Consider the following 24213-nt stretch of genomic DNA (forward strand, 5'->3'; position numbering starts at 1 on the left):
CACGTTATTTCATTATAAAGTCCCCGTTTCTAGGCCTCAGCAGGGCCCGGACATCAGATTCAGCTCCTGTCTCCTGAAGCCTCGCTGAGGAGCGATCCAGCCCCCACCTGTATCCTCGACCTTTCACTTACTTCCTGCCTCGCAGTGCCCGGTGCAGCTTGGCTCTGCCTCTGAGTCTGCCAAGAATATGTTATGATTCCAGCTATCAGTTTAGTCCTCCTTTTCTGCATTCCTAAGCTACTGAACTGCATCAATAGTTTCCGTCATTGTCTAGCCTATGCGGCTCCATGTTAAGAGAAATACTGTATTTAATGGTCATTTAATATTCTTCATCACGCACTACATGTAGAATAAATGCATGCTCTAGTCTTAGAGTCAGTTAGCTTTTCCCCTCATGACTTCTAGTTTATATCAACATGTTCCCTAAACATCAGATACTAGATAGGGTTTAGGTACATGTCGCTCCGACCCTCCAGACTTTAGTCTCTGCTCCTAGCACAGAGTTCATAGCCCCCAGCTTCTCCTAGTAATACGTCATTGCCAGTTTGCGCGCACCACCAGGTTAGAGGTCCCGGCTCCTTAGGTAGCCCCCTCCTATGTTTCCGCCCATTCATGACATATTCTGTTACGTTTGCATCACATGTCTGAGTTACGCCTTCTTTTTACTCTTATCTTTCGCGACTGCTACGCATCACCGCTATTGTTCCGCCCACTGCTACGCCTACTGCAATGTAATGCTATGTGTTTGCGCTATGTATATATGCTCGTGTATTGTTATTAAAAGTTAGAGCGCGCTCATCCCAGATCCAGCCCCAGCAGCTGCTGGGCCCTGTCATCCTATTCCTATGCAGGTTGTCCTGTTCCTGTCCTTATGCTGTATTAAACCTGCAAAACTCCTACTACCTCGAATCTTGACTCTTATTTATTGAGCTATCTGTTATGATATATGTCTAGTCAAAAATAGGGTATTATTTATTTATTTACCACAGCAGCAACACCTACTCAGTTCTGCTGCCCCCAGCATGAGTCATAACAACATAACCAGTGGGGTTTTTAAATGCAGGCAATAATCACTATCAAGGCTGTAAGCCTAAAGTATTTATATCATTGAGAAATCTGTATTGAATAAAAAAATATTCCGGGCATCAAACCTTTGCGCACAACACTACAAGACTATTTTTAATCTTTACCATACACCCGCGAAGATATTCGCCTGGGGTCTAAGCGAGAATGATAACTGTCCCAGATGTAATGAAAGTCAGTCTGACATTATACATATTCTTTCTTCTTGCAAACAGTTGGAAAATGTTAAAAAAGAAATAATGAAATTTATGGAGGGGCTGCTAGGTCAGTCCATCGACCTATCCCCTACCTTAATTTTACTGGGTACAGACTCTAAGTTGTGTTTAAGCGAGGCTGAAAGAGATCTAATGTTTTTATCTGTTGCTGTACTTAGAATTTTAATTTCTGCGGCGTGGAAAGATACGAACCCCCCATCCTTTCAGATGTGGCTCTCGAGATTTCTAGGAATTCATATAATAGAATCCTGCCTCTATGAATATAAAGGCATGAGGCAGCGTAAGGAGGGTATTCGCCTATGGGCTCCTGTAACTAATTGGAGAATAGACAGAAATGGATAAAAATTTTGTTCGTCTCCAAATAATTGAAACTGATTTCTAACCCTATTTATCTATTTATTTTTCTCCTTCCCACTAACAAGATGTAATTAAAAATGTATGTAAATATATCAAACATTTATCAAATTCTTATCATGTATGTAATAAATGTTGAAATTTGTCCATCTATGTACCATCTTTATCAAAAATAAAATAAAAAATAAAAAAAAGAGAAATCTGGGTGTGAGCCATGGGCTAGTTGATGTGTGGGCGAAGAAAGGCACACTCGATCCTGGTTATACATTCTTTTCTGTGTCTCATCGGGTGCATGTACGACTGGATTATTTCTTTATATAAAATAATTTATTACAGGCCCAAGGGTAATGTCAGATCATAACTCATTGGTGTTGAATGTAGAAATAGATTCTTTTTCTCGTCCAGGTCTAAGTTGGTCTTTTGAGAGGGCACTATTGCTGGCTAGGGATTATGTTAACCATATGAGGCAATGGAATCCTGCTTTATGGCTGACAATTTAGGGAGTCTGGGATCTGGGATGCCTTCAAGGTGGGTGTTCGGGGGAGAGACATCATGGTTAAGTTGGTCCTGTCAAAAGAAGGAGAAACTATATGTGCAGAAATTGTATGAAACTTTGTTACTAGTAGAGACTAACTTGATAGAGGCAGTTTCAAGGGGGCTAGAAATTTAGTCTGCTCAACTGAAAGTGGCAGTTGCTAAAGCTGCAATAGTAGACATCTCCTCGAGCGGACACTCTGTGAAGTGTTAGCCACAGGGTTAGTCCTGCTGTTTTATGCCTGTTTTTATGCCTGTCATCACTATGTCCCTGATTACGCTATGTATCTGATCACGCTAGTTCAGTAAAACAGATTCTTACCTGCTGCTTACATTTTTTGCACCGCTGCTATCTTTAATTTTAATTGCGCCATTTGTGTAGCCTAAAGGCACTTTTAATCACCTGTCTTCAAGCAGTAGCCGCAGTCCCCGTTCCGCCACGGCTTGTGCCGATTGAGCGGAGGGACGGTTAGTCTTACAATTCACTTCCGGTTGCTCGCCCGGAAGCGTAGTCAGCACTCCAGCCTCTGCACCACATTCCCCAGGTCCACATAAGGCGGCGCAGGACACGGACGTTCAGCGGATGTGCACAGCGGCTCGCCGGCTGCGCTCCGAAGACAAGCCGGGCTGTGCCCGTCCACGCTGGACTGCTGCCAGGACCCTCTTTCATTTTTCCTATGCCCCTGCGCTCTGGTGAATGACCCAAAATGGCAAAGATACAATACTCTAGCCAAGAGCTTAAACATTTCAATGAATTCTATCTAGAACAACTAGCTTTCCGGGGCAACACAGCTACCAGCAACATTCTAGTGAATTCATGCCTCAAGGAACCAACACAACTTAGCACACCCCAAATACTATGTAATTTGGCTCACACAAAAACTTCAAAATTACTAAAGGGGATGTATTTTAATGCACGCTCCATTCCAAAGCATACCATGGAAATACGAAGCCTTATGGACATGGAGTCACCAGATATCTGTTTTATAACAGCATCATGGCTACATGAACACTCCTCCACAGATGTGGTAGCTGCCTTTCCACCCCAATATAACATAACCAGGGTGGATAGGAAGGACAGAAGAGGAGGAGGCTTACCTATTGCTTCAACTCCTGGCATTACCATTACCACACTAGAATCTATGAGTACCGATCAATTAGAAATATGTATTTTTATAATAGACGGGTATCTCAGATCACCTGGAGAGGAGCTTTGGTATATAGACCGCCCGGCCCGTAAAAAGATTTTGCATACAAGCTGTTAGAGAAAATTGCTCCACATGTGTTAGCCACTGACCCTTTCCTCTTAATAGGAGACTTTAATTGCCATGCAGAGATTCAATCTGATCCAGATACTAATCAGCTCATTACCAATATGAGCACTCTGGGGCTTGTCCAAATGGTGTAAATCCCCATCCATTCTGCGGGCCATATGCTCAATCTAATATTTACAAATTCCCCGGGCAGTACGGTGGAACCTCCATCTTCGCTATTATGATCCGACCATGACCTACCGAAATTTACCATTCCAGTCCATATTACTAAAACCGAGCTCAAGAACAAATTAAAATGGCGAAGGTCATGGAAGTTACTCCCATCCCCTTTTCAACTCATTTTAACCCTCCGCCTAAATGTCAAGCAGATAACATTGATCTGGCAGCAATTTCCCTTGAGAAAGCTCTAACATCTGCACTAAATAAAGTTGCCCCCCTTACTAAAGTCAAATTTAAACCCAAACCCGCACCTTGGTTCACAGAGCAACTAAAGACAGTAAAGGTCTCCTTTAGGATGGCAGAACGGAAATGGAGAAAAAACAAGAGTCCGACTGACCGTGAAAAATACAGAAGTATCCACCGTAGCTATCTGGAGAACATCAGACTAGCTAAAAAATTGTTTCTTCTAAACCGGATTGAAAAGGCAGCAAACTCCAATAAGGAGCTTTATAAAATCTTAAAAGAATTTACGCGCCTCCAACCCAGGCATCTGTCTACATTTCACAGAACTGCAAATTTTTTAATGACAAAATCAATGTAATTCATAGCTTCTTTCCATGCCACGAAGATATAAACATACCGGGAAATCATTCCATCATTTCCACGGTGTCTCCTCCCAATCAAGAAGAATTCTCTTTGTGTAACTCGGAAGATGTGGCCAGAGTTATGCTAAAAATCAAATTCCGATCACCTGTGCATCCTATACCACCGCGTTTCCTCCCAACCATTGCGCCTGTGCTTCTGGATCATCTCCCTGACCTATTTAATAGCTCACTGCCACAATCTGTTGTCACAAAGATATTGAAGGCCATATGAGTAAGGCCCATCCTAAAAAAATCCACCACAGACCCTAATCTTTTAACTAACTATCATCCAATCTCACTTCTCCCTTACTTTGGGAAAATGCTTGAATCATTGGCCAACCGACAGCTAGTCACTCATCTAGAGAGCCATGGCTTACTGGACTCATCACTGTCTGGTTTCAGGGCCACCCATAGTATTGAAACCGCATTGGTAGAGGTCACAGATAACATTAGGCTAGCATTGGACAGAGGACAACCATCCATTCTCGTCCTGCTAGATCTATCTGCTGCCTTCGACACCATCTCCCACAGCATTTTAGATCTAAGGCTCTGGGAGATCGGTGTCTGAGGGAATGCCCAAAAATGGCTCAGGAGCTATCTAACGGATTAGGTCAGTGCCGTTAAGATTGGTGACATCCTCTCATGCAATAGGCCAGTTAGGGTGGGATTGCACCAGGGCTCTATTTTGTGCCCGACGCTCTTTAATCTATATGTGACTTCATTGGCCAATGTGATCAGATCCCATGGCTTTGATATAGTGTCATATCCCGACGATACTCATGTTCTGATCACCCTTTGCCCAGATCCAACAGATACGAAATCACGTTTTAAAGATTGCATGATCCATATCGATAGGTGGATGAATTTAAATCACCTACAACTAAACGGAGTAAAAACTGAGATAGTTCTGTTTGGCAAAGCATTTGAACACTGGTCAAGTGACTGGTGGCCTCAAACACTCGGCCCCTGCCCAGTGCCAAGACAATCAGTTCGGAACTTAGGTATTCAAATAGACAACCAATTGTCAATAAAAGATCAGGTTAATTACATAATTGGCTCCTGTTTTGGCATCATGCAAAACTTGACAAAGTTTTTAAATGGCTCCCGATGGAAGTCATTAGTCGAAGGTCTGATTATCAGCTGCATGTCCTATGGAAACGTTTTGCTGTCTTCAATAAATAAAAATCTTCTTACTAGGCTCCAGGTCCTGCAGAATATTGCTGCCAGGCTAGTGCTGAATCTCTTGACGGGATCCCGTTTTGGCACCCAACTTGAGACTTCTTCATTGGCTTCCTTTTAGGAAGCGGACTTGTTTCAGGATTCTCTTCCTAACACATAAGAACATGTACCGCAATGGTTCTGATTACTTGAAAAAGAAACTCAGTTGGTACCGGACATGCAGGGCTCTAAGATCCAGCAATAAATCCCTTCTAACACCCCTCAAAATTCGTGCCATAAGAAAGGGAGGGAGATCTTTTTCATTTGTCGCTCCCACTTTCTGGAATAAACTGCCACTACATCTACGTATTGTCTCTGATCACAATCGTTTTCGCAGGGAGCTAAAAACATGGCTATTTAACAATTAACTGACTCTTGTCCAAACCAACTCCTGAGTATTCTGCTAGCGCCATGAGACTTCCAGGTGATATGTGCGTTAAATAAATATTCCTGATTTGATTTGATTTGAAAAGCAGATGACATGGCATGGAGACATAATTCTTATGAAAGGGTGCTGGTATTTTTTAGCAATTAGTTTGAGACAGGAGACTGTTCAAGGTCCGATTAGGGGGATTCAGGACCCTCATTTGAAATTAATCTTTGATCGAGATGATATACAGGCTGTTTTTCAAAGGTTTTACAAGCGGCTCTATACCGAGTAGGTGGGTGCAGAAGTAGGAGACATGAGAGGGTGCCTGAAATCAGTCATATATTAAGGCCTAAATTAGGATGATTTAGAATTCTGAAGCAGCCTTTTTCATTCGATGAAATAGCAATGGCTCTTTCAAGTTTATCATCAGGGAAAGTAGTAGGGATGGATTTTATTCCATTGCCCAGTCTTAAAACATACATCCTGGAAGTATTTTTGCAAATCCAGAGTGGGGGGGTGGACTCACCAGAGTCATGAGCATCTGCAAATATATTGGTGTTTTCAAAAAAGGGTAAACCTGGGCAGAAATTAGGGTCTTACCGACTAATTACTTTATTAGATAGCAACACCGAAATCTATTGGAAGATATTGGCTAGGTGATTGTTGGTTCTAATAGAGAAGATAGTTTCCCCTATGCAACATGGGTTTATTCCAGGGAGGGGTAGAACCGACCATATCTGTCAACTTATCACTTTTTTGATGTGGCCAACATATCAGGAGACTATGTGGCTTTTGATACATTTGGATGCTGAGAAAGCATTTGCTAGAATCTCTTGGTTGTATCTCTGGGCAGTTATAGAAAAGACGGGTTTGGGTCTGGGATTCATGAAAGCAATGAAAGCACTGTTTTGCAACCTAAGAGCTTTGATCTTGCTGATTGGGGGGCAGTCGTGGTCAGTAGTAATACAACATGTTACAAGACAAGGATGCCCTTGCTGCCCATTAATATTTGCCCTTTATATAGATCCTCTGATTTGGAGGATTAGAAATAGCTCAGTATTTCTACTGGAGACCTCTCAGGGGTGGGAAACCAAAATCTTGGCATATGCTGATGACCTTGCAGTCATTACCCCTGACTCAGGGGCTGCTTTAAACAACATTGAAAGGGAGGCAGCCAGCTTTGGTTGCTTTTCAGGATATCTACTAAACCAAGACAAGACTCAAGTTATTATCAATAGTAACTTACAGTTTGAAGATAGGCGGGTGGTTGAGAATGTAGGTAGTCTTGGGTTAATTTCATGGCAGAAACTGATACAATTGTAGAGATTAATCTTAACTCTCTGATTAAAAATACTAGGTTAGATTTTGGGAGAATGAGTAACCTATGGCTTACTCTAATAGGGAGAAGCAAATTAGTGAAAATAATTTGTTTGCCCAAAATTCTATATTTTTTTAGGACCACCCCTCTTGCGGGAAGGGATTCAGTGGTTTAAAAAACTGGATTGGAGGATCTTAGGCATTAAAGTCTCTGACTCTTCCAAGAGAGTGAGGGGGTTAGGCAGTTCCGAAACTCCTATTGTATTATTGGGCCACCGCACTGCCACAGATGGCTATTCTGTATCAAAGTAAGGAGGGAAGGGGATTAGTAGATAACAGCTTCCACATAATTTAGGAATTGCTAAAAGGAGAGGAGGCTTGAGGATGTTTACTGCAGAAGATAGAATTTGTTTATTTAAAAGAAGTGAGGTTTAAGACTCTTTCCCGAGTGTATAGAATTAAGTCAGCTGTTCAGATAAAAGTGGGGAATTGGTGGCTGTTTTAATTATTCTAGCCCAGAGCAAAGAAACCCTATTTTACCGGATATTTCCTCGGATTCCAATGTTAGATGTTGGCAGGAGTAGGAACCATTTATTCTTAGGGATTTTGTAGTAGGGAATTGTATAACTACGCTTGAGACTATTGAATCCAAGTTTAATCTGGAGCATAATTAATTCTTTGAATATTTGCAGATTAGGGATTTTCTTGGGGAAAAAGGAGGGGGGCTATCAGGATTTTCAAAGATAGAGCAAGTAGAGTTGATTATTGGGAAGAAGCCTTCAAAAGGATCTCTATATGGGATTTGGAATAGCTGGATGATAATGTCGGATGACATCGATAAACATACTAGACTGTGGCAAGACTTGGTGCAGGCCGAAATTGACGGATTGTCTGACTAATTAGGGCTGGCTCAATCAATATTAATGTCCACTAGTTTGCAATCCTAGCAATTTAATACTTGTTTTAGCCTTTATATCACCCAGGGGATACACATATTTGCAGGATGTCCTGCACTGGGGGGATTAAAAAAGATATCAGCAATTTTTATGGAGATGAAACCGAGTCTGAAAACTGAGGTGACTTGTGTTTCGTAAGAGCATAGTCCTGTCTTCTGCTCAACCCTTTATGTTTCTTGCAATGTCAGTTTTAAGGTTGTGTTTAGCAAGAGAGCAGTATGTTCCTATTCCTCCATCGTTGCACCAATGGTTGACTCGACTTTTATCTATGTAGCATATAAAAACTGTAGTATATGCTTGGAAAGGCATATCTGCAACAAAAAAAAAAGGTTTACAAGCCCGGGCGCCTATAAGGGCTTGTTCTCTGTAGTTTCAGTAGGCTGGAACACGGAATATTGGGAGTGGTAACATATGAATGGGGATATGGTTTGCTATAAATTTTAGATAGTAGAACGTAAGCCATTGATGCACTTTATGGTTTATAATAAGAAATGTTTTCTGATGAATTTGCACTTTTTATTCTTTTATGAGAATGATATATGGAAAATGCAGATATTAATTGCTGTATACATGTATTTTGTGCTTTGATGTATTATTTGTTTGGATGGGGCTTAAAGGCATTGTACAAAAATGTTATTAAATATATATTGTTTAATACAAAAAAATATACAACCAAGTGCGAATAAGAATTATGATTCTAAACACCCTTTAGCAAACCATAATGCACAGTTACATATGAATAACTACACCCTTAGAAACGTGGGTACTGAGCACAAACAGCATATGTTTTCCAGGACTATCATATGCTCATGTTGATGCACTACCAAAATATTAAACACATATTTTAAACATTTTGGAACACAAAGTTTGCTAATGTATTGTTGTTTTCTTTAAAATGTATGTAGGTCTTTTTGAATGGTCATTTGTGAATTTGAATGGCTCTATTAACCCCTTCGCTGCTAGGCCTTTTACCCTCCTGTGCTAAGCCTTTTTTTGCCGATTTGAGGTAGTGCGCGCTTAGGCCCCTGTAACTTTTTGACCACATAAAGTATTCACGCCAAATTTGCGTCCTTTTCTTCCAACATGATGTGGATTCTAAAGGTGCCCAGGGTTTGTGGATTCCCTTGGAGGGTTCCCAGAAATTAAGCAAAATACAGTAACATTTTAGTTTTTTTCAGAAAAATGGGAAAAACGGTCTGCAAATGAAAGCCTCTGGGTTTTTCCCTGCAAATGTTATCAAAAAAGGGTTTGTGGGGCTGAAATCTCCATTTTCTCAGCTTTTAAGGAATGACAGTCTTTTGTCAGAGAACCAACATTTTTCACACAGTGTTGGCATTTTTCTGGGACATAGCCTAATTTTGCTATTTTTACAGCTTTCAACCTCCTTCCAGTTAATGGTTGAAATGAGTTGGAAAGCAATAACGGATCCTGGAAAGCTATACATTTCCGAAAAGTAGACAACATTTTGAATTTAGAAAGGGGTCATTTGTCTAAATTCATGAAGATTTCTTTATAGAAACTAACAGTTAAATATTGGAATAATTGAAAATTAGTTGAAAAAAACAGCCTTTTGTCTCAACGTTTTCACCTGTAACTTCTTGTAATTTTGACAGCTCTTTGAAAGCAATATACCGTTACATTTGTTTCACCTTCCTGGTTGTGGGGATATATAGGACTTGTAGTTTCACCAAGAACCCGAGGAACCCAGAGCCAAAAACTGAGCAGCAACTTGCAATGGTATTTTATTATTTACCGGGTATAGAGCACTTATTCTTGGAAAATGTATACATGGAAAAATCGGTATGAAAGACACCTATGTATTTCTGAATTGGGTACAAAATATAGAGTTTAGAAACAGTATATATTTGCACATTTTCAAAATTGGGAATACTCATACTAGCATTTGAATTATTGGTCATTTTTCTAAATGATTTTTTTTTTACACAATGTCTTTCATTGGGATGGGAGAAATGCATGAAAACTCAATAGGTAATAACAGTTGATTTACAAATCTGAATTATCCTAAGTCTCCCGATAAAAATGGCACCTCACTTGTGTGGGTCGGCCTTGTGCCTGCGACAGGAAACGGCGCAAAATGCAACGTGGTCACACCTCAATTTTGCAGTTAAAAATTGACCCTTTTATGGCAAAGTGCCTAGCTGTAGTTTTTGCACCCTAGCTCTGCCGGCACCTAGGGAAACCTAGCAAACCTATACATTTTTGAAAACTATACACCCAGGGAAATTCAGTATGGGGTGACTCGACTGCCTTTCACCAGGTTCTGTTACCCAGAATCCCTTGCACACCTAAACAACTGGAAAAAATGCATTTCCCTCACATTTCTGTGGTGGAAAGTTCTGGAATCTGCGTGGATCAACAAATGTTCATGCACCCCGCGTTCCCCAAAGTCTTATGAGAAAAATGGTACCTCACTTGCCTGGGTCCGCCTAGTGCCTGCGACAGGAAACGGTGCAAAACGCAACGTGGTCGCACCTCAATTTCGCAGTCAAAACTGGCCCTTTTTTGGCAAAGTGCCTACCTGTAGTTTTTTAACCCGAGCTCTGCCGGCACCTAAGGAAACCTAGCAAACCTATACATTTTTGAAAACTAGACACCCAGGAAAATTCATGATGGTTTGACTCGACTGCCTCCCACCAGGTTCTGTTACCCAGAATCCCTTGCAAAGCTGAAAAATTGACAAAAAAACGCATTTTCCTCACATTTCTGTGGTGGAAAGTTCTGAAATCTGCGTGGCTCAACAAATTTCTACCCACCCAGCGTTCCCCCAGGTCTCCCAAGAAAAATGATACCTCACTTGCCTGGGTCTGCCTAGTGCCTGCGACAGGAAACAGCGCAAAACGCAATGTGGTCGCACCTCAATTTCGCAGTCAAAACTGGCCCTTTTTGGCAAAGTGCCTACCTTTTGTTTTTGAACCCTAGCTCTGCCGGCACCTAGGGAAACCTAGCAAACCTATACATTTTTTAAAACTAGACACCCAGGGGAATTCAGGATGGGGTGACTCGACTGCCTCCCACCAGGTTCTGTTACCCAGAATCCCTTGCAAAGCTAAATAATTGACAAAAACACCCATTTTTCTCACATTTCTGTGGTGGAAAGTTCTGGATTCTGCGTGGATCAACATATTTCCACCCACCCAGCGTTTCCCCTGGTCTCCTGAGAAAAATGGTACCTCACTTGCCTGGGTCTGCCTTGTGCCTGGGACATGAAACGGCACACAACGCAACGTGGTCGCACCTCAATTTCGCAGTCAAAACTGGCCATTTTTTTGCAAAGTACCTACCTGTCGTTTTTGAACCCTAGCTCTGCCGGCACCTGGGGAAACCTAACAAACGTATACATTTTTTAAAACTAGACACCCAGGGGAATTCATGATGGGGTGACTCGACATCCTCCCACCAGGTTCTGTTACCCAGAATCCCTTGCAAAGCTAAAACATTGACCAAAAAAATGTATTTTACTCACATTTCTGTGGTGGAAAGTTTTGGAATCTGCATGGATCAACAAATTTCCACCTACCCCAAATTCCTCCAGGTCTCACAAAAAAATGGTACCTCACTTGCCTGGGTTTGCCTAGTGCCTGCGACAGGAAACAGTGCAAAACGCAACGTGGTCGCACCTCAATTTCGCAGTGAAAACTGGCCCTTTTTTGGCAAAGTGCCTACCTTTCGTTTTTGAACCCTAGCTCTGCCGGCACCTAGGGAAACCTAGCAAACCTATACATTTTTGAAAACTAGACACCCAGGGGAACTCAGGATGCGGTGACTCAACTGCCTCCCACCAGGTTCTGTTACCCAGAATCCCTTGCAAATCTAACAAATTGACAAAAAAATGCATTTTCCTCACATTTCTGTGGTGGAAAGTTCTGGAATCTGCGTAGATCAACAAATTTCCACCCACCCCGCGTTCCCCCAGGTCTCCCGAAAAAAATAGTACCTCACTTGCCTGGGTCTGCCTAGTGCCTGCGACGGGAAACGGCACAAAACGCAACGTTGTCGCACCTCAATTTTGCAGTCAAAACTGGCCCTTTTTTGGCTAAATGCCTACCTGTAGTTTTTTAACCCTAGCTCTGCCGGCACCTAGGGAAACCTAGCAAACCTATACATTTTTGAAAACTAGACACCCAGGGGAACTCAGGATGGGGTGACTCAACTGCCCTCCACCAGGTTCTGTTACCCAGAATCCCTTGCAAATCTAACAAATTGACAACAAAAACGCATTTTTCTCACATTTCTGTGGGTGAAAGTTCTGGAATCTGCGTGGATAAACACATTTCCACCCACCCAGCGTTTCCCTAGGTCTCCCGATAAAAATGGTACCTCACTTGCTTGGGTAGGCATAGTGGCTGCAACAGGAAAAGGCTCAAATTGTACGGTGGAGACTTAAATATAACCTATAGCGAAACGACCTTATTTTTTGGGGGGGCACCTGAGTTTTTGGCCTGGGGCTCGGTGGCCATCTTGGGAAACTACCAAACCCAAACAGTCCTGAAAACTAGACACCCGGGGGAGTCCAGGGAGGTATGCCACGCGTGGGTCCCCCATCGTATTCCTACCCAGAATTCCCTGCAAACCTTAAAATTAGGTAAAAAAACACTTTTCCATACGTTTTTGCGTGGGATCTCTGTGTCGGCAAAAATGTCCTACCACCCAGCGTTCCCCTTGTTCTCCCGGGTAAAATGATACCTCACTTGTGTGGGTGGGCCAAAGCAGAACAGGCCAAAAATTTATTTTTAAGAAATTGGAGCATTCGGGATTGACAAATAAAGCACAGAGAATTCTAATGTTTTGGGGTCATCCTAGTCACAGGCCTTTGGCCCACCAACACAAGTGAGGTATCATTTTACTCGGGAGAACAAGGGGAACGCAGGGTGGTAGGACATTTGTGCCAGCACGGAGATCCCATGCAAAAACGTATGGAAAAGTGTTTTTTTACCTAATTTTAAGGTTTGCATGGAATTCTGGGCAGGAAAACGTTGGGGGGCCAATGCATGCCATACCTCCCTTGACTCCCCCGGGTGTCTAGTTTTCAGAACTGGTTGAGTTTGGTAGTTTCCAAAGATGGTCGCCGAGCCCTCGGCCAAAAACTCAGGTGCCCTCCCCCAAAAAATAAGGTAGTTTTGCTAAAGGTAATTTTTAAGTCTCCACTGTACAATTTGGGCCTTTTCCTGTTGCAGCCACTATGCCTACCCACTCAAGTGAGGTACCATTTGTATCGCGAGACCTGGGGGAACGCTGGGTAAGAGGAAATTTGTGTGAGCCCAGTGATGCCACGCTTTCCCACACAAAAATGTGTGAAAAATCTGATTTGTTTCAGCTAAAATTGAGGTTTGCAAGGGATTATGGGTAAAGGAATGTTGGAGGATCCACGCAAGCCATACCTCCTTGGAAGCCCCCGGGTGTCTACTTTTCAGAAATGTGTGGGTTTGGTAGGTTTCCCTAGATGGCCGTCTAGCACCGGGCCAAAAACCCAGGTAAACCCCCTTGCAAAAGCTGGTGGTTTTGACATAGGCAATTTTGAAGTTGCCTATGTCAAAACAACCAGCTTTTGTATGTACTGAATCACAATAAAAGCATTGAAAGTTGCTAAGTTGAAAAATGGATGGCCAACTTCTTATACCAAACATAAGCCTTCCGAATAGCAGTGTAAGGCTCCAACCTCTGATCTACTCTGTCAACACCACCCATGTGCTTATTGTAGTCCAGAATGCACACAGGTTTGTGCACTTCAGCAACCTGACCCCAAACTGGCAGAGGTAAAGTAATATCATCATGGATGGTACTCAGCATGTACACATCCCTCCTGTCCACAAATTTCACAGCTAGTAGATCGCCACAACGTAAGGAACTGCACTGACCCCTCTGAAGTTTCTTGCAAACAAGCTCCTTTGGAAAACCTTTGCGGTTAGAGCGGATTGTGCCACATGCAAAAGTGTCCACTTTAAACAATTCCTTAAACAATTGCACAGCAGTGTAGAAGTTATCAAGGTACAAATGGTGGCCTCTGTTGAACAGTCTTCTAGCAAGATCCCACACAATTTTCTCTGACACTCCAAAAGTGGACGGACAACCAGGGGGGGTCAATAGTGGAATCTCTACCAGAGTACACACGAAAATTAAAAACATACCCTGTCTTACTCTCAGACAACATATACAGTTTAATTCCATAGCGTGCCCTCTTGCTAGGGATGTACTGCCTAAAAACCAAACGACCCTTGAACAAAACCAAAGACTCATCAATAGAAATTTCTTTCCCAGGAATGTAAATCTCTGAAAATCGATCAATAAAGTGATCAAGAACAGGCCGAATCTTAAAAAGACGGTCACAGTCAGGGTGACTACGTGGCAACGCCTCAGAATTATCCACAAAATGCAACATGCGTAGCAAAAGTAAATACCGATCACGAGTCATGACAGCTGGAAATATGGCTGTTGCCATCAAGGGACTGGTAGACCAATATGAAGCCAAGTTCGGCTTCTTTAACAAACCCATCAATAAAGTCAATCCCAAAAACGTATTCAGCTCTTCCAGATTTGTTGCAGTCCACCGGGTAGCTCTAGAGTGGGGCCTAAGTTTGTCACTGTTGACCCTCAAAAACTGTTCAGCATACAAATTAGTCTGCTCAACAATCTCACCCAAAAACACATCATCCATAAACTGAAAATACTGTATAGGCAAAAGTTTTCACAATCCGCTCTACACCCTGCATCACCTCTAAAGGCAGGCAACACCGGCTGTACCATGTTAGGATCAACCCAGAGTCCAACACTTCCAGTAGGAAGAATAGCAGCCTCAGGCTGCAATCCAGCTGCCTCTTGAACCATCGGCACAGCAGTGTCCTCCTCTAACACAGGCCCTTCATCAGCACTGAGAGTACCTTCATCATCCGATGATTCCATGTGGAGAGAAAACTCACTGCCAGAATCTTCCCCTCCCTCCTCTCCCTCAGATGCACTGTCAGTGTCATAATCCGGCTCAGATGAAGACTCAAGAAGCATACCAACCACCTGCTGAGCAGTCATTCTACGGCTAGCCATAATGATTACTAATAAAAGTAAATTGTCACACAAGTCAACAACAATAATCACTATGTAAAATAAACAATGAACAAAATTCAACTTTATCAAAAATACCTATACACTGCAAAACAAAACCACTCACTTGCCTGAAGCAGCTAAACTCAACACCACGTACTCTGCACAGACACAGTATGGATCAACAATATCCCACTAAAAAAGAAAGAGAAAACAGAAATACACATAAGACAATGCAAAACACATCACAAAGAATTTCATGCTCAAAACAGTACCTAAATGCCACTATGACACCGCTTACAAAAAAAAAATTGCATACATTACAATTTAACTCATTTGGAGTACATACAACAAAAATAATTTTTCTTACCTAAAAAATGCAACTACACAAACCTGCAGAACAACCACTGTCAAAATTGCAAACAGGAAGCAAAAGCTTTACACTAGATTTAAAAAGAAGAAAAAAAAATTGATTCACATATTCAAAAAAAACACCAGTCCACCTGCCAAGCTAAGGGGTAGGTAGGCCTAACAGTATAAAATCAAAAGGGGAGCAACCCTTGCCCATGAGGCCACCCCCCACCAAAACAAAACTTTTAAAAACGCTGGTGTCCAGTGGCTTCTGCCCCCCTTGGGGACAGATGGGACTAAACACATTCTGCTACTCTACCACTCAAAGAGGCAGTAAAGGCCACAATCATCCTCCCATGAAGGGGGAATGACCCATGTCCAAGGGGCGGATCCCCAGCATAAAAATAAACCCTGGTGCCCTAGTGTCCCATAAAAAACCCAGCAAAACTGCCCTTCAAGACAACACCAAAAGGGGGATGATGGACGGAGCCCTTGAGCAAATCTAACACTCACCCCCAGTCAACTGATCTTGGTTTAATCCATCATCATTATTTAGCTTAATTCACCAACCCAGGTTAGACATGGCCAAATGCAACACAAACTGACCCTTTGCACTTTGATTGCCCTAAGTTGGCAGAGGTGGGTCCCTTCCTCACTTTGCCACTGGACTCAAGCTAACCTGGCTGATAACGGCTGATTAGCCAGTAACCAGTCCCATTATGGATGATTCCGGGCCAGGTAAGATATGGCTTGGCAGTTCGGTCTGGACTGCTCCCATGAAGCATAGGGTCAGAATAATTTGCATATGGCCATGTCTGAACTGGGGTGCTGGAGTGAGCAACACCAGCTAAAACCTAACATCATGGGCAAAATATATGCACCAAAAAAGGGGAGTAATCCTTGCCCAGGGGGCCACTCCCCACTAGATTTACTGAATTGGCACAGTCTGTCACATACATTTAAACAAAATTAAAATCTGCCCCCTAGGGGGGGCAAACAAAGCAAAAAGGATGGCCCCCAAAAGGGTAGCGACCCTTACCTAAGGGGTCACTACCCAAAACAAAAAATCAAAAAATGTGGGTGTCCTAAAATGGCCCCCAAGGGGAGTGACCCTTGCCCAAGGGGCCACTCCCCAGCATATGCTAAAATTTAAAATAAATTTGACCCCCCCAGGGGGGCAGACAAGGCCTTCATAATTGCCCCCAAAAGGGGAGCGACCCTTGTCCAAGGGGTCACTCCCCAAAACAAAAACAAAACATGTGGGCTTCCTAAAATGGCCCCCAAGGGGAGTGACCCTTGCCAAAGGGGCCACTCCCCAGCACATCCTAAAAAAACATTAAATTTTGCCCCCCCGGGGGCCAGGCAAAGCCTTTTTACTTGCCCCCAAAAGGAGAGCGACCCTTGTCCAAGGGGTCGCTCCCCAAAACAAACAAAAAATAATAGGCCTCGCAAAATGGCCCCCAAATGAGAGTGACCCTTGCCCAAGGGGCCACTCCCCTACGCATTGCCAAAATTGAACTATACATTATTTAAAATAATAATCTGCCCCCCCCCCAGGGGGGCAGACAAAGCCAAATTAAGTGCCCCCAAAAGGGGGAGCGACCCTTGCCCAAGGGGCCGCTCCCCCAGCAAACAATCCTTGGCTACTCGATAAAAAAAAATTCCCTGGTGTCTAGTGGGCATTCCTGCTGCACGATCGCACGATCGTGCAGCAGGAATGCAGAAAGAGACATCGAGGGAAAGGAAAACCCTTTCCTTTCCCCCGATGCCTCTTTCATTTCAATCCCCCCCTCCCCAGCCCCAAAACTCACCTCTTTCTCCTCCGACGCGCAGGAAGCAAATAGCTTCCCTGCGCATCGGAGGGGAAAGGGAACCTCCAATGACGTCAGCGCGCCTCGCGCGCTGACGTCAGTGATGACGCGGGCGGGGGAGCGGGGGGGGCGGGGGAAGGCAGGGGAAGGTCTTCCCCTTCCTCCCCGTAGAAACAAAATAGATCGGGCGCGCACGGGGGGAGCGCCCGCGCTCCCCCCGTGGGTGGGGCTCATGACGAGCTGAGCTCGTCATGAGCACCCGAGCACTGTATGCCATGACAAGCTCAGCATGAGCATACAAGGGGTTAAATGTTCATGGCAACATTTTCATGTCTGTTTAACAAACTTTATTAAAAATACCTTTGCTTCTTCCATTTACATAGACAATAGTGTTTACATATAGGGGAAATACATTTAGTTTGTGGGTACTCTGGTTTTTAAATGAATATAATCTATTTTCTAGGGACCTGTAGACCACTGAATTAATAATGTTTTCGTAAATTAAGGTATTAGTAATCATATATTGCATGTATTTTTGTTTATCACTCTGGCACTTCATTTTTTTTACCATTGACAAACTATTGGCTGTCTTGACACAAAACATATATGAATCTTAATCTTAGTTCTGATGAGATTTTTTGAAGAGAAAATGATTTATTGATGGGAACCAAGAACACCTTACCTAGCGTCTCCCTTTCATGTGTCAACGAGGACGGGTTATGAACTCATGCGTGCAAAGTACAATGGATTAGCTCTTTTTCCCCTTCCCAGTATGCTACTTTTACACTTTGCCTTGTTTTATTTTTTACATTGTCTCTTTTTATATTCTAACTCCCATATCCAATTTTGGTTCCATTCCTGGTTTGTTAATTCATGTTTTTTATTTTGGCAGCTGATTTTTCTGGTCGCTACTAGTCTCTAGTTCATTAATCTTCTACTTTTTTGCTAATTGTCTTTCCCTCTCCCCTGTATATCTTGTTGTACTGTAAAACTAAGAACACATGTTTGGGACTATACTGTCTACCGTGAAGATTGAACGCCCAAGAATGCTAGTATTATAAATAATCTTCACCATGTATGTTTGTTGAGAACGCTTTCATTTCCTTGATCATGATCTAACAGTGAAAAAGGGAGTGGTCATCGTTATGGACCAGCCCCTCCCCAATCTTGTGGTGTGTAACTCATTTATTCAAAGTACACATTGCATTTGCTAACCAACACCATATGTCTTTCATTGACATTGACAATGATAAAGGGATAGATAGGCAAAATGATGACACAAAGAAAGGGTGGATATTGAATTGATGGATAATGGATTAGAAATTCTGGTGAAAGACTGAATGAGTGAAAGTAACGCCTAAATCATGGGGGCAGTGAGTGACATATAATGAATGGATTAATGAATATTTGGATTGCTTGGATGAATAAGTAAGGCAGCTTTTCTCATTTTATCATGGAGATGGGCATGCTGCTCACTAAGTACGCTTACTTTGTTTTATGGTTATCAAAGCTATGGTTAAAAGTGGGGAGTATTTTTTAAAATGTTGCTCTACTCCCTTGACTCACTCTATTTGTCAAGCAGGGCAGATGTACCCCACCCATCATCATTCATCACGCCCCTCCCACCCATGGCATTTTTTCACCCATGACCGAAGTACAGTATGGTACCATTTGAGACTGTACAATGCATCGTCTTACGTTAATGCAAGATTTCAATGTATTGCAAATTGAACACACAAGGTGTATTTCACTTTGCCCACTCAGTCATCTCTTAAGCCTTCACTCCTTTATTCTTTCCTAATTTCTTCAGCTCTAGCCTACCAAATTATTGAAAAATCCCTTCTTGGCTTGTGCCACATTTTATTGCCATGTGATGTGTTTCCAAAACATATTTCATAGTTTCCCATAACAGAGTTATTTTACACCTGGTCCGATTTTTATCTTTTGACTTCCATCAACTATAGTGACTGAAAAAGCCAAAGCTTAATATTCATAAGACAAATTAATGACCAGTGTAGGTACAGTAACCCTTCTATTCTATATCAAAAACTCTAACCTACCCACCTAATCCATCTACCCTATCCTACAGTAGAGTAGACCAAGTTTCCTTACCTTACTGCCCAGCAAATTAATTTGTTGGAAATAATTTATGTTTGTGGGCGAGGCCTGTAATGAAAGTGGGTCTAAGTGGATGATTTGAATTCAAGTTTGGCATATGGGATACCCTTTGCCAAACAGGCAGAATACAATCTATATAGCCCGTTCCTTTCCCTGTAGTGCAGTGCATCATTATCCCCAATGTCTACCTATGGCAGACAGGATAATATCCACATTTTGTATGTGAGGTGTGTGATGTAGTATCTCATTTATTATTCACCTTCCTCTTTGGAGTCAGGGTAGAACGAGAAAGGTATTTGAAGAAGAACAGGGCCACAGGAATTAAAAATAAATAATTGTCAACTACAGCTTCCCCATCTGCACACAGTAGAGAAATCCCCAACAAGCTGGCTAGCAATGAGCATGCCTCCATTAATATAGCACAGAACACACATTGTGCTCCATAGTGAATAATGCCTTACTCACTAATGAGAGCCAATTTATGTTTCCACTCAAAGTATCTGTTTAGTTACTTGAACAGCCTTTAGAAGAAAAAAAAATCCAACCACAGTTTTTTTAATCCGGTGTTATTCTGCTTTAATACATTTCTGCCACACAGTCAGTGCTTTTTATGCAAGGCACGTGTGTGTAAAACAGAAAATTGATCTTGTGACTCTTCTAATCATAATTACATCAAATTCCAATGGCCCTTGGGGACCAGCAATGTACTGCTACTGTGCCCCCCACTAATTGAAAACAATTGCTTGCACAGAGCATTATTTAAAATATGTCTTTTTTCTTTTTGTTTTTCTCAACATAGCTACTCCTGTTGGTCAACCCGCAGCACCCAGCAGGCAGGAGATAGTAGCCCATCTGTGGTAGCAATAGGCTGGACCATATACAGCGAGAATACTAGTGGCTGGTGGCCCAAGAAGAAGAAGAGGTGGGCCACAGAGCAGCATGCCACCCTCAGCCTCCCAGCCATCCCATCTACGGCACTGCAGCCGGTTTACAGGGGCCCTGATAACAACTGCTGCGGACCCCTCCCGCACTGACAGACCATTGCAGCAGCTGGATTCTATGGATAGTCGGCTCATCCAGATGCACCAGAGCCTGGACCAGCTTCGGAGCCAAATGGACAGTGCCCTCTTCCAGTCCTTTTTTACTTTTTGTGTATTGGAGGGAGGGATTTGTGGTTAGAGAGGTTAGAAAGGGTAGGAAGGGAGTTGGGACCAGGTTTTTTATTGGTTTGGACATTTTTGGACATTGGTAGTTGGTTCAATTTTATTAGTGAGAGGGGTAGGTCTCTTGTGGGCGGAAAGAGTGGGTTAGTTTATAAAACAAAATAAAGGGGACAATTAGTCTATTTCATAGAAATGTTTGCCTGAAGTAATTTTATTGTGTTTTACTTTTACTTTGCATTGCTGCCTTTTGTTTTTTTACACAGCCTGTTTACCTGCTTGTAGGACTGTATACCACTTAGTTATAGTTAGCTATGCCTCTAACTATCTTGACAATTATGGGGGATGCTGCCATAACCTACATTGTCTACAACAACCTAGATAAACGATTAATTGTAGTAGTAGTTAGTTACTTGCTTACTAATTTACCTTGTTCACTTCACTCCATAGTTGTCTTACCTGAATATAGATGAAGCCATACAGGGGAAGGCAACACAACTTCATAAGCAAGGTCCTACTCCAACCTAGATGAGCTCCAACTGTAGGATTAATCAGAAGGATTATCTATTGCGGGCAACTAAATGGAAATAAAAACACTAAGCTGGTGGGTTATAAATGATATCAAAGCTTTACAAAGAATTGAGAACCAAATACTACATAACACAACAAAGAAGTTATGATACTAATAAAATAACATGACAACAGAAACTTCTGAGCAATGGGGAGCTATTTAATTAAAACTAAAGTTACAAAATCCTCAAATGATGAAAAATGGCCTCAGAGGCTGGAGTGTAAAAGGTTAGGCATTTACGGTTATACAACACAAGGCCTGAATAATGATGCTGACGACTGATGTTCTTTGTTTTATATCTAAAATATGGTTCACTTTTATGCGCAGGTGGGTTGATGGGGCCAGAGTGGGCTATTGCTTAGGTAATAGAAGATCCTACAGTGAGTTAGTGTCACTTTCACCACATCTGCCCCACCAACTGTGTGATCTATTGATGGTGTAAATTAAGCCACACATCAATAAATCACACAGCCCGGGTTAAGAGGTTTAGGTGTTTGATGAATTGCTGGGAAAGGGGATTTAGGTAAAAGTTTCACAGATGCAAACACTACACAAGGACAACATTTGCTTGGGCGATAAGCAGCACATCATCAATCTGTTGCGGAAAGAAACACCGGAATTAGTATGGCACAGTACAGTTAAATGAATTGCACATAGTCCTTCTGCCCCAGAGACCCACGTTATCAGATATCCAAATGTTCTGTCTTCTTGTTTAAAAAAAATAGATTATGGAGGAGTGAACCCACCCACACAGTTCTCCAAATATGAGTATTAAAGAAAAATAATACTGTATTGCAAAATGAGGTGGGGTATCTGTATTCTTCTCAGTAATATCCATAACTCTTGGGGCCTGTCTGGACTGGTATCTAATCAGGAATGTTGAGCTTATCTTTTGCCTTTTTTTGTGCAGGAGACATGAAGGCATGTGAATTGTCAAACAGAAACTGTATTTTAGAGTCAAGGAGTGTACCAAGAAGACAGAGGCAGAGCAAAAAAATCAAGAGGACTTAGAGTTTCACTTTTGCCACCAGTGCCACACACACACACACAGCAGCATTTCATAAATCAACGCACCTCTCTCCATTCCACGTAGCTGAGCACTAGGCCTCAGAGTCATGGTTTCCCTTAGAAGTCGATAACTTCTTTCTACTAGTTGTTGATGAAGTAGTCCTATCCTGTGTTCTTCCATCCTCCTCCTGACTCAGAGTCACCACTCAAGCAAGATAGACATGTAGTGCATTACTGTTGAAGAATAAGTAGAAAAACTGAATTGCAGTATTTTGTAAGGTTTTTGTTTGTTAACTAAAGTGATGTTCTGACGAACCACAAAAAAAGTGTGCACCCTGCAAGTAAATCTGAAAAAAAATGTGAAAGGACCAATCACCTCCAGGAAAATAATCACCCATCATTCAGACCACAAACATTGCAAATTATCTCAAGCAAGTTCCCAAATTACAGTTGAACACCGACCCTCAGTGTCTTCCATCACATAATTATCACTCACATGCAATCACTCAATAATCTTTTATTAACGCAATGGTTACCTACTCTAAGCCAAGCACAGTGGTAGATACACTATCTCCTCTTTGATGCAAGCACCAGATTGGAATTTGGCAGTCTTGTAAAATTAAATGATTGTCTGGGGCAGTCCTCCTAGGTGATGAACAAAACAGAAGGATCATAGAAGTGGAACTTACAGGTGAATTTTGCTAAGTAAGTTTGTAAAGTCCAACCACCTCCAGGAAACAATGATCACCTGTTATTCAGTCCCCAAACATTGCAAATCATCTCAAGCAAGTTCCTAAATTACAGTTGAACACCCTCCGTCACCGTCTGCCACCACATGAATCATTTATCATCACTAAGCACTCACTCACTGATGCAATTGTAGTTATCTCTCTCAATCCAAGCACGGGTAGGTTAGGTAGAAAGTACACAATTGCATCTTTGACACAGGCAACACATTGAAATTTGGTATTGGCACGCTTCTCTGGGGAAACTCTGCTAAGTGATGCAAAAAAGAATAGGCATGCAAGGGAGGCAGGCATTGTCTCCAATGTCATGAAGAAATTGTGGAGGTTTCTTCACTGCACACTGGTCCAACTCCAATCTGGCAATATATTTGATGATACAAATGTTGGGGAATCATATAAATTTGCCACAAACATAATCTTCCACTAGCTATTTTTTTTTACAAAGAAAGAAGGTCAATGAGAAATTATTAAAAAGGTCTATGGTGGCACTGGCATATTCAGTCCAGGAAACAGAGTTTGCCCTCAAACTGATGAGATGCACCCAGATATTGGTTAGAAAACACACTTGATTCAATTTCTGACCAATCATCTTCCTCCTCCCCCCCCAGTCCTGTTTCAGGAATGGTGTAATTGTGTGGCATGAAATCTTGATTTATTTTTATCATAGTCAATCTCTCCACATTTTGAGGTGAGAGACTGGTTCTTCTCACTAAACAACTGCACCTGCTGCACTGAACACATGCTCAGCTTACACACTGGATACAGGACAGCTAGATAATTTATTGTCAGCCTACTGAGCTCTAGCCATTGGTGCATCTTCCCATACCAATACATCAATGAGTTTTGGTCCACATAGACCTCTTTTGGCTCATCCAGATACTCCTGGGACATCATGTGTATGGCCATTGGTGCTGTCACTGTTTTGCCCTCAACTCTGCACTCTGCCTTGCCAAATGAAACCAATAAAATGCAGAGGTTGGGCCTTGTCTGTCTGTTGCTGTTGTTGCCGGTGTTCTGATTGATGGTGTTGTAGGCTGCCCTCATCAAGACTGACCTCTCTGAAAGTTGAAGGTGGCACACCAAAAATGCAGGGTGAGACTCAAAGTTCTAGCTATTCTTCTTCCAGGTCTTCACCCTACTCAACAATCTACCTCTTGTATTTTTAAATATCCCCTTCAGAAAAAGGAATTAAAGAGAGCAGAATTGTTTGTACCATTGATCAAGTAGTTTAGCACAGATGTACTCTTTCGACAAGATGATGTTCTTTTGCA

This window comes from Lissotriton helveticus, chromosome 1_1 (genome assembly GCF_964261635.1).
Source record: "Lissotriton helveticus chromosome 1_1, aLisHel1.1, whole genome shotgun sequence".
Taxonomy (NCBI): domain Eukaryota; kingdom Metazoa; phylum Chordata; class Amphibia; order Caudata; family Salamandridae; genus Lissotriton; species Lissotriton helveticus.